Here is a 12,849-nt window from a genome sequence, read left to right as displayed (position 1 = left end):
ATACTAATTGTCTCGAAATGGAAAATTGACCGAATGCTTCTAGTGCCAAAACTGACTTAGTTGACATGCTGTGGTTGTGTATTAAGCAAGGCTATTTATATATATTTTACTATGTTTTATAAGTATTTATTTATGCTTAGTTTAGATTAATTAAAACCAAGACAATTTATGTTTTTACCGGTAATTTAGTGACAAAGGTCTAGTATTATTTCTCCGCCCATTTCCGTGGATCGATACTTGGTTCTTACCGATACTTTACTACATATATGACGGGGTACACTTGCCCTTTCGTGTGTGTTTTGATGTAAAAGTAATAATCACTTTTATAAATTTAAAACCAATTCGTGTGTAATTTCATTGTAAAAATATGTGTAGTCGCGCACGTAACACCTACCATCCTCAGATGGATGGGCAGAGTGAAAGAACAATACAGATGCTAGAGGAGATGTTATGGGCATGTATAATCGACTTCGGCAGAAGTTGGGATGTTTATCTACCTTTGGCCGAATTTTCGTATAACAATAGTTATCATTCGAGCATCGGCATGGCACCTTATGAGATGCTATACGGTAGGAAGTGCAGAACCCCGGTGTGTTGGGGTGAAGTGGGTCCGCTTGAATTGGCACATAAAGACATAATTCAGGCCACTAACGAGAAAATTGAAGTGGCAGGAGCCCATCTGAAAGCAGCCCAAGATAGTCAAAAGTCTTATGCCGATAGAAGACGAAGACCGATTGAATTTCAGACAGGCGACATGGTTATGTTAAAGGTTTCCCCATGGAAGGGCGTTATCAGATTCAGAAAAAGAGGGAAACTAAGCCCGAGGTTTATCGGGCTATTTAAAATCATTGAACGGGTTGGCAAGGTAGCCTATCGCCTCGAGCTACCGGAAGAGTTGAGTGAAATACATGGCACGTTTCATGTATCACAGCTACGAAAATGTCTAGCGGAGGAAACAGCTTATATCCATTACGACGATATCGAGTTGGATGATAGCCTGAATTATGCGGTAAGGCCATTGGAGGTTTTAGATCGAAAGGTTAAGCACTTGCGAAATAAACAAATCGATCAAGTCAAGATCAAGTGGGAGCATGATGTATAAGAATTTATACATCTTTTAAACGTCAAATACGCCCCGTTTATGCGAAAACTCTTTGTATTTTCATTGATTTTGGTACTTATTTGAGTTGTTTGTGAAAATACAGGTCCGGGCTTCGGCCCGGTGATGAAACGGAAGCTTTTGGAGCCAAATAGAGCTAAAATGGTGCATTCCAGCAAACTGCCAGATATGGCACTACCGTGCCAAACAATGGCACGACCGTGCCAAGCCCTCCGACATCGGCACTCTCAGCCAGCACTAGCATCTATCAGCCAAATCGTCAAAATTCAGGGAAGCACTACCGTGCCAAATAGTGGCACGACCGTGCCAGGCCAAAATCAACTCCTGATCAGCTTGTTTCCGAGAACGATGTGACTGTTACCGAGCACTACCGGCTCGCACGACCAGAGCATCTCCGAGCACGGTCGTGCGACCTCAGGAACATTTGAGCGGGATTTTTCCAGAAATGGTAGCAAACAAGATTGACAGACGAAAAGTGACTCTGACACTTGCCAAGCACGACCGTGCCAAAAGGTGGCATGGTAGTGCCAAACGCCCAGCAGTTTAAATACGAGTTTCTAGCTCATTTGCAAGGGAGTTGGAGCATTTTGGTGACTTTTTCTCTCAAGAATCTGGTCTTGGAAGCTTGTTGGAGCCAAGAGGGAGCCTTGAAGAGGATTAAATCACTTGAAGATCTACTCAAACACCATTTAATTCTTGTCTTTAACTTGGTTAGCTTACTACATTATGAACAATTTATGTTTATTTGTGCTTGATTTGGTAGTCACGAGCCTTATGGGCTAAACACTTGTGTTGTCTAAACTATGTTGAAGCTTATGAACATATGATAATATGGAAGTAGATGTGATGATTGTTCTTGTTAATCTTCATGTTGTCACTTAGTCTTGTTCTTGGAATTTATATGCATGCTTAAAGTTCTTGTTCTTGAATGTTTGCTCATAAGTATTTACATGTTGTGTTGGAAAGCCCATGTAGAGATTATGATTATTGAATCTTGTTAACTTGTTAGTATGATTCATAGCATGAAACTAGGAACGGTGAGTGCTAATGTGATATGAACAATGATTTGAGCTTGTGTGTGAATTCTTGCATCTAGATTTGGAAAGATCAAAAGTATGTTTATATGAATTCTATAGTTTGTGTTCATGTTTTGTTGATGATTTAGGCCAAAGTTGTTAGCTAGCATGACCATGCTTGTGGTTCATATCAAGAACATGATGATAGTGCCAACTACTTGAAACGAAGTTAGGGTGATTAGTGTGTTGTTCATATTAGTTTTCCCTAATTTGTAGAGTTAGGAGTTTTGACAAACAAATAACTCATGATTAAAGATTAACATCAACTTAGCAAGTGAGCTTAAAAGAATAATTTTTAGGTGATTAGAATGTTAATTCATTTTTAATTTTCCTAAGAATTATAGACTAGGAAGCCTTGATTGGGGACTTAGTTAAATCTAGAATTTGCATCATCACAAATCTTCCTCCTTGTTGTCATATGCTTGTTAGTAGAAACTTAGTTTAGGCAACCCTTTCTTAGATATTGTTCTTGTTAGAATTTTTAGTAGTTTATTTATTTGCAAGCTAAGTTAGAAAAATCAACCCAAACATTTGAAAAGGCTTTAAAGTAGCAAAAGTTTAGTATCGAGACACCGCATCCACGGATTGATATCCGGTTCTTACCGATTAGCTATATTACCACCCGACGGGTACACTTGCCCTTTTGTGTGTGTAGTTAGTTTTTAGGTGAAAACCCATTTTTAAAACTAAATCTGTGTGAAGAAAAACTTAATTAAAAATATATATAATTCACGCACATCAAGTTTTTGGCGCCGCTGCCGGGGACGCGGTCTTCTTGAAAACGATTCGAGTTACTTATTTAGCCATTGTGAAAATTGTACAAAGTTTTTGTCTACTTGTTTTGTTTGCCTTTGCTTGATTATTTGAAAAAAAAAGAATATGATTATTTGCTAGTTGTTTTTGTTTTTGTATATTTTTGTGCATTGTGCTCCTTATTCCCTACAGGTCGTGCATGTCCTCAACCCCTGCTGCTGATATCGTTGAGCCTTCATCGGAGCCGGAGCGCGATCTTCACCGGAGACTGCGGGAGCGGTTTCGCGTGGTAGCCGAGACGATTGAGACAGACGCAGCGGACGACAACACCTTCTACGAGGTTCGGGTAGACATGGCGGACGCGGAAGAGAATAGGATCTTGAATGAAATTGGAAAACCGTCACTCGATGGTTTGCCTGCGAGCATCAGTGCACCGACAATCGACAATAATAATTTCGAGATCAAGGCTGGCACCATATCGATGTTGCAGAATGCGGTGTAGTTTTATGGCAAGGATCACGAGGATCCTAGTGTTCACATCGCGGGGTTTCTAGAGGTTTGTGCCACATTTAGGATTCGTGATGCATCACCGGATGCTATCCGCCTTCGGCTCTTTCCGTTTTCCTTACGGGATGGAGCCAAGGAGTGGCTTCTTTCACTTCCAGCTGGATCTATCACTACATGGAATCAATTAGCTGAGAAGTTCCTTCAGAAATATTTCCCTCCAGAGAAAATTGTTCGGTTGAGAACTAAGATTCTGAACTTTCGTCAGGACGAGGACGAGTCCCTTTACGAGGCATGGGAGCGGTTCAAAGAGCTTATGAGAAAGGTCCCACATCACGGGTTGCCCAAGTGGCAACAGTGTCAGATCTTCTACCATGGTTTGGACAGTCAAGGACAGATGATGGTTGATACATACTCGGGTGGTGATATCGGCACGAAAAATGCCACCGAGGCATTTGAGATTCTTGAAAAGTGTGCCGTGAAAAACCGGACGCAACAGCCCCCGAGGGGAAAGAGTTCTCGGCAGGGAGTTCATCATGTGGACGACTACACAACCATGACAGCACGTATGGATGCCTTATCTTCGAAATTTGATCGAGTGATGGAAATGCACTCGAGAGGTTCTTCGAGTGGGGGAGCATATCAGGTAGGTGATTTTCCGACGGGAGAGATGTCACACGAGCATGTTCATTTCATGGGAAACCAATACCGTCCTCAAAACAATCCCTACAGCAATACTTATAATCCGGGGTGGAAGAATCATCCAAACTTTAGTTGGAAGCCCGATGCTTCTAACCAACATCCACCAGGATTTGCTCCACGTCCCACAGCTCCGACCCATGGAGCATATGGTCCACCTCGTCCTCAGCGTCTTAGGGAGTATGATGCTAGTGATCCTAGTGTGCATGATATGCTTAGTCAAATCTTAGCTGGTCAGAACACTCAAAAAGCGGAGAATGAGAAGCGTTTTAGGGAGTATGATGGTCGTTTCACGAGACACAAGGGTGAGTTGAGAAGCCAAAAGGCTTCCATGCAGGCCACTGAGAACCAAGTTGGCCAGATTGCCAAGATGTTGTCTGAGAGACAACAGGGGGGCCTTCCGAGCAACACAGAGCCTAATCCGAATGCTACTGCAAAGGCCATCACGTTGAGAAGCGGCAAGACCGCTCAAACCAACCCTCCGGCTGTTCCAGAAAAGCCAGTCGATGACGAGGAGGTTGATGAGGAGATTGTGGCTGAGTCTCCGGGTGAGGTGCAATAGAGGCGAGTCCCAGCAAGTACCGCATGACCCAAGGAGCCAGTGAGAGAGTATGTCCCTCCCATTCCATATCCGGGGAGGTTGAAGAAGCAGAAAATGGAAGAACACTATGGTAAATTCCTCGAGCTTTTTAAGCAACTTCATATAAATTTACCATTTGTCGAGGCACTTGCTCAAATGCCTAAGTATGCCAAGTTTCTGAAGGATATCCTATCCAACAAAAAGAAACTTGAGGAGCTTTCGCAAGTGACCTTGAATGAGGAGTGTTCAGCGGTTCTTCAGAACAAACTACCGAAGAAGATGAATGATCCTGGGAGTTTCACTATCCCGTGTTTGATCGGTAGTTTGTCGGTCAGCAATGCGTTGGCTGATCTTGAAGCTAGCATAAACCTCATGCCATATGCGGTTTTTGCTAAGCTAGACTTGGGAGAGCCCAAGCCGACTCGTATGAGCATTCAGCTAGCCGACCGTTCAGTGAAGTACCCTCGAGGCATAGTTGAGAATATGCTGGTGAAAATCGACAAGTTTGTCTTTCCTGTCGATTTCGTGATTCTGGACATGGATGAGGATAAAAACGTTCCACTTATCTTGGGTCGCCCATTCCTAGCCACTGCGAGAGCCTTGATTGATGTCTGCACCGGTAGACTTACTCTCAGGGTTGATGATGAGGAGGTTACCTTTGATATAGGGAAATCCATGCAACACTCACAGAGTCAGGATGATACACTCTACTTCATTGAGACTATCGACACGTATGTGAGTGATCATCTTCATGCTACATTCGAGGAGGATGTTATGGACACACAGCTGCTTGGAGGGGAGACTTTTGGTTCACCTAGTGTGGACCGAATGGTTGAGGAGGTGACCTGTCTGATAGGTCACGCATCTCCCCCGTGTCCCGAGGTTTTTGAGGTTGTGGATCGCGTGACTGAGCCTAAAGCATGCCCTTCTATTGAGGATGCACCTTCGGTTGAGCTTAAGGAGCTCCCAGATCACTTGGAGTATGCTTTCTTGGAGGGTGAGACTCATCTACCCGTTATCATTTCTGCTGGGTTGTCGAAGGAGGAAAAGGATCGATTGCTTGAAGTCCTGAAGCAGCACAAGAAGGCGATTGCTTGGAAGATTATGGATATAAAAGGGATCAATCCATCCTTTTGTACCCATAAGATCCTGATGGAGGAGGACTTTAGACCTGTAGTACAGCATCAGAGGCGTTTGAACCCCAACATGCAGGAGGTTGTGAAGAAAGAGGTCATCAAACTACTTGATGCAGGTTTGATATTCCCGATCTCTGATTCACCGTGGGTTAGCCCTGTACAGGTAGTCCCGAAGAAAGGAGGCATGACAGTAGTGACCAATGAGAAAAACGAGTTGATTCCTACTCGTACTGTCACCGGATGGAGAGTTTGCATTGACTACCGCAAACTCAATGATGCCACGAGGAAGGATCATTTCCCACTCCCTTTCATTGATCAGATGTTGCAGAGGTTGTCGGGAAGGATGTACTACTGCTTCCTTGATGGTTTTTCAGGATATTTTCAGATTCCCATCTCTCCTGAGGATCAGGAGAAGACGACATTCACATGTCCCTATGGCACATTCGCCTACCGGCGGATGCCCTTTGGACTGTGTAATGCCCCGGCCACGTTTCAGAGGTGTATGGTGGCCATTTTTCACGACATGATCGAGGACTCCATGGAGGTTTTCATGGATGATTTTTCTGTGTTTGGAAGTTCTTTTGATCAGTGTCTCAGGAATCTGAAAAGGATGTTGGCTAGATGTGAAGAAGCCAACCTTGTGTTGAACTGGGAGAAGTGCCACTTCATGGTGAAGGAGGGCATTGTGCTTGGGCACAAGATTTCACAGGCGGGGCTCGAGGTTGATCGAGCCAAAGTCGAGACTATTTCAAAGCTTCCGCCTCCCACATCCGTGAAATCTATTAGGAGTTTTCTGGGTCATGCAGGTTTTTACCGGCGATTCATAAAGGACTTTTCCAAAATCGCCCATCCCATGACTCAGCTCCTCGAGAAGGATGCCTAGTTTGTTTTCTCCGATGAGTGCCTTCGGGCATTTGAGTTGTTGAAGGAGAAGTTGGTGAATGCCCCGATCATGGTTGCTCCCGATTGGGAGCTGCCATTTGAGTTGATGTGTGATGCGAGTGATTTCGCAGTCGGGGTTGTCTTGGGTCAAAGGAAAGATAAACACTTTCACCCGATTTACTATGCGAGCAAGACCTTGAATGACGCTCAGCAGCACTACACCACGACAGAGAAAGAGCTCCTAGCTGTGGTCTTTGCCTTCGATAAGTTTCGGTCATATCTTGTCCTTTCCAAGACCATTGTGTACACGGATCATGCAGCACTCCGGTATCTTTTTAGCAAGCAAGATGCTAAACCGAGACTGATACGTTGGATTTTGTTGCTGCAAGAGTTTGACATCGAAATCCATGATAAAAAGGGGCTGAGAATTTGGCAGCCGATCATCTGTCTCGACTTGAGCATTCCGAGGAAAAGGAAACTCGTGGGCCTAGCATCAATGACAATTTCCCCCATGAGTTCCTCATGAGGATCGAGACTAGTGATGATTCCCCATGGTTTGCTGACTTTGCAAACTACTTAGCTAGTGGCATCCTGATCAAGGGGATGACCCACCAGCAAAAGCGAAAGTTCTTTGCGGATGTCAAGCATTACTTCTGGGATGACCCTTACTTATTTAGGGTAGGAGCGGATCGGATGATCCGGCGATGCGTGTATGGTGACGAGGCGAGGGATATTTTACGCCACTGTCACGAGGGACCCACGGGAGGCCACCACGGAGCAAACAACACGGCGAGGAAAGTGTTTGACGCCGGATTCTTTTGGCCGACTATTTTCCGTGATGCCCATGAGTGGGTGAGGTCCTGTGATGCTTGCCAGAGGGCGAGCAACATTTCTGCATGCCATGAGATGCCACAAAACGACATCCAAGTTTGTGAGGTTTTTGACGTGTGGGGGCTAGACTTCATGGGCCCTTTTCCGACCTCTTTTGGCAACCGCTACATCCTAGTCGCTGTTGATTATGTTTCAAAGTGGGCCGAAGCACAGGCTTTGCCCACTAACGATGCGAGGGTAGTGGTGCGATTTTAAAAAAAGTTGTTTGCTCGCTTTGGTGCCCCGAAGGCATTGATTAGTGACCGTGGGACGCATTTCTGTAATGCTCAGCTTGAGAAAGCATTGTCCCGATATGGTGTGCAACATCGATTCTCTACACCGTATCATCCGCAGACGAGCGGACAGGTCGAGGTTACTAATCGGGGTATCAAGCGGATCTTGGAGAAAACGGTTAATTTTAGCCGTAGGATTGGTCCGAGAAATTGGACGATGCACTGTGGGCTTTTCGGACAGCCTACAAGACTCCTATAGGCACCACACCGTTTAAATTGGTCTATGGGAAGTCTTGTCATTTGCCTGTTGAACTCGAGCACAAAGCATAATGGGCTTTGAAGACAGTTAATCTTGACATGGCTGCTGCGGGTGAAAACAGGTTTGTGCAGATTCACGAGATTGAGGAGCTTAGGCACGATGCGTATGAAAGCTCCAAGCTGTACAAGGAACGTACTAAGACGCTCCATGATGCCCGCTTGAAGGACAAGAAAGAATTCCGAGTGGGTGATCGTGTGTTGTTGTACAATTCACGTCTTAAGTTGTTTCCTGGCAAGCTAAAATCTCGGTGGTCGGGTCCCTACACTGTACGATCAGTGTTTCCTTACGGGACCGTGGAGATAGGCCATGAGGATGGCCGGTTGTTCAAAGTCAACGGGCATAGGCTAAAGGCTTATGTTGGAGGGCCCGTTGACCCGAGTGAGGAGGTTGTTACCCTCCACCCCAGGAACAAATGAATTCGGGGTGGTGAGTCTAGCTGAAGACTCGTAAATAAACTTAGCATGTTTGTGTGTTTATTATTTTTGTTATTATTTTTTGTGTGTGGTTGTCTATTTATTTTCAGGTTGCGGTTCGTTCTGGTCGCGAGGGATGTTAGAGCTTGTTGCCGGCTCTCAGGTATGTTAGTTCGGTTCTTTTTCTTGGTAGGAGATGCTTTGTGAGTGCCCCGGGTTCAAGGAGTTTGTCTATAAAGATGTCCATTTTCTACACCCTCAAAAAAAAAAAATTATTAAAAATCCGAAAATTAGCACCACCATTAAAATTCTGGCACTACCAGAAAGTGTCAGCCCCTTTTGCAGGCCAATAATAGAACACTTTGAATAAAATCAACCAACCACCACCAATTCTTCATAACTTCATCTTCCTCACTTGAACCCATTCAAAGCACTCACGGATTCTTGCATCTCCTAGCTTCCTCCAAGAATTTCTTTCATTCCAACATCATTCCAGGTACGGATTCATCCTTTTCTAGTTAGATTCAAGTGTTTTGTTGATATGTTCTTCTTGTTCTTCATAGTTAGTTTCTTTAGGTTTTTAGGGCTTGGTCTAAATCACCCGATTCAAGCCCGTTTTTAGTGTTTTTTTGTGATGATTTGAACCACAAGTGACCGATCTATAAAACCCCTAAGCAAATCTGTGAAAAAAATGGAGTTTCGGGGCCGATTTGAGGCTGTCGTTTTTCTGGGTTCCGTGTCGCACGGTCGTGCTCCACCAGGGCACCGTCGTGATCTTCATAACTTCATACGGATCTTCATAAATCAGCCCAGAAATCCGACGCGCACGATAGTGCCTTCATATGGCACGGTCGTGCTCTTCATAAGATCAGTCAAATCGCCCAGAAATTCTTAACAGATTGCTAGTTCTTCATAAATTGTTCCGGAAACCCAGGTGGCACGAGGGTGCCGTTTTACGGCACGATCGTGCTGTACGGTAAATCACTGAACCTGTTCCCGGAGATCGGTCAGGCACGAGGGTGCCAATGGGTGGCACTGCCGTGCTTCTCGCAAAATTGGTTCAAATCAGAGCCGTTTACGGCCGAGCACGATGGTGCCGAGGGAGGGCACGGTCGTGCTCCTGGGGAATAAAAACCCAGACTTCATAAAATTCCCAGAAAACTTCATAAACTCACTGATTTGCAGGTCTCGCACGGTAGTGCCATATGGTGGCACGACCGTGCCATGTTGTCCAGTCCCGAAATTTTTGCCTGTTTGTTTTGGTTGCTGATTAATCTTGTCTCAATCTTGCAGATGGATCACCCCTACTTGCAGTTCTCAAACAATGCCAGGGAAGAGTATTGTATCCCGAAAGTGGAACGATTGTGGGCCCGACGACACCTTATCGAGCCCATGAGGAAGCTGCAGTTGGTGGATTTGGATTTGCTCGGACAGTCCGAGAGGTTCGATGATCTGATGACTCCCCCGTGGTCTCGTCTTTTTGAGATCGCGGAACCGCAATACGTGGAGCTGGTTATCGAGTTTTTCGCATCCTTCCGATTCACTTTCCCATGCCCGGATATCTACGACAAAAACGTTGGTGTTAAATACCGGTTGGGGAGGAAATGGCATCACCAATCAATGAGTCGATTCGGGACTGTGTTGGGGTTGTACGAAGACGATGAGATAGACTCAGAACTGTTTCATGGGAGCCTACAGGATTGGGAGCCGGATGCAAACAAGGCAGCCTTTTGGGAGGAGATCACTGTGCCGGGTCGGATTTGGGACCCTCGTAGAGCCAAAGCTACATTGATACTTGACCCGCTATATAGAGTCATCGAGCGCGCCATTTTCCACGTGATCGGAGGTCGGGGTGATAGCACAGGGAACATCACCACCTGTGACCTCTTTCACCTATACTGCATCATCTCTAGTTCAAACTGCAACCTAGTGGTCAGCGTTGCAGAGTCGATATTTCGAGGCATTGGTTCGACACCCACATCACGGATTTGTGGAGGAGCCTTTGCAACTAAGCTTGCCAAATTTTATCGGGTTCGGTTAGACCACCTAACCGAAGCCTGCGACTACAGCCTTCTCGACTTGCAACAGCTGAACTCGATGCATCTTACAAGGAAAGTGAATGGGATTCCGAAGCTCGTTGACCGAATGGGAAGAATTTGGGACCCGCTACCTGTAGTTGAGGAGGGTGGTGGTGATGAAGGTGATGGCGGCGATCATGATGTGCATATGCACGATATCCCGGTTCAGGGGCAGCATGGGGGCGCTGGGGGAGCGGACCCCCACATGCAGGTTGGACATGTGATTCACGGGTTTGATAGCCCGAATTGGGATAACGTGTATGGTGGCTTTGGTGGTGGAGGTTATGCGCAGGGTGGTTATGGCGCCTACGGTCCTTCCGAGCCGTCATCGTTGGATCTCTGGAGGCGGATGGACGGACTGGCATTGGACCAAGAAGAAGTGAGGCGAGATGTGGGTCTCATACGCGCGGAGCAACACCGGCAGGGCAACTATTTGGAGGAGTTGCACGAGTAACACCGACGAAGCATGGATTGGTTGTTCGGTTCGCAGCAGCATATCGCGAACTCACTCAACCATCCATACACACAGCCGCCGCCGCATTTTGCGCGTAGATCCAGGTTTGATCGCAGGGACGACACCGGTCCTTCGGGATCCGGTGGGAGGTTTTAGTCCCGCCCTCATCTCATATTTGTATTACTATTTCGTGTTTGAGGGATGTGCCATTTTCCATCGTACGTACATCCCTCCGTTTTAGGTGTTAGTTTTTATCGCTTTATTAGTGGGTTAAATTAATAAACAAAGGCAAGGGAAGAAATGGGTTGGGTAAACTTCCTATGTGTTTGATCTTGTTTGCTACATGTGCAGTGTTGGGTTAAATGAGGTGTTGGCTTGGTGGAAGGGTTGGTAGTTCGTTGTGGATGCTCCTGGTTGCTTCATCTTGTTCCGCTTCTAGCTTCATGTTTCAGGGGAGTTTTCGTGTTCCCGCCTTCCTTTAGTTGTATTGAATTCGCAATTCTTTTGTTTATTCAATTTTTTGTTGTACATCGAGGGCGATGTACAATTCAAGTGTGGGGAGGTGGTCTATCGCTTGAGCTTTGTCGTTGTCATATATATAAAAAATAATAATAATAATAATAATAATAATAATAATAATAATAATAATAATAATAATAATAATAATAATAATAATAATAATAATAGTAATAAATAAAATAAAATAATAATGCAAAGCTCTCTTTTAACAATTTTTGTGGCATATAAATCAAATCAACATAAGTATCTAAATAAGCACCAAAATTTTTGATAAATAAAATTGGCTTGACACAAAAAGGGGGTTCACTCGTGTAAGGAAAAAAAACCGTTAAGTAACTTGTTTTTTTGTATAAAATCGAGCATGTGAAATCAAGCGATTGACCTACTTGTTTGCCTTGCATAAGGATGCTTGGTGAATTGGTAGGGATTTCTAAGATGGACCATTGCTCATAAACTTATTTTACATATCTCTTTTCGGTTGTTTCTTTATATTGAGCACTCCTTGATTGTTTTGACCCGAGTTATTTGTTTGTGCTTATGAAATGCTAGTTGAGATGATTGCCATTTAGAGAGTTTTGTTGATTTTAGTTTGCTTGAGGACAAGCAAAGTTCAAGTGTGGGGATGTTTGATGTATAAGAATTTATACATCTTTTAAACGTCAAATACACCCCGTTTATGCGAAAACTCTTTGTATTTTCATTGATTTTGGTACTCATTTGAGTTGTTTGTGAAAATACAGGTCCGGGCTTCGGCCCGGTGATGAAACGGAAGCTTTTGGAGCAAAATAGCGCTAAAATGGTGCATTCCAGCAAACTGCCAGATATGGCACTACCGTGCCAAACAGTGGCACGACCGTGCCAAGCCCTCCGACATCGGCACTCTCAGCCAGCACTAGCATCTATCAGCCAAATCGTCAAAATTCGGGGAAGCACTACCGTGCCAAACAGTGGCACGACCGTGCCAGGCCAAAATCAACTCCTGATCAGCTTGTTTCCGAGAACGATGTGACTGTTACCGAGCACTACCGGCTCGCACGACCAGAGCATCTCCGAGCACGGTCGTGCGACCTCGGGAACATTTGAGTGGAATTTTTCCAGAAATGGTAGCAAACAAGATTGACAGACGAAAAGTGACTCTGACACTTGCCAAGCACGACCGTGCCAAAAGGTGGCATGGTAGTGCCAAACGCCCAGCAGTTTAAATACGAGTTTC

This window comes from Helianthus annuus, chromosome 5 (assembly GCF_002127325.2).
Source record: "Helianthus annuus cultivar XRQ/B chromosome 5, HanXRQr2.0-SUNRISE, whole genome shotgun sequence".
NCBI classification, from domain to species: domain Eukaryota; kingdom Viridiplantae; phylum Streptophyta; class Magnoliopsida; order Asterales; family Asteraceae; genus Helianthus; species Helianthus annuus.
The sequence above is the reverse complement of the archived record's forward strand: the minus strand, read 5'-3'. Positions refer to the sequence as shown.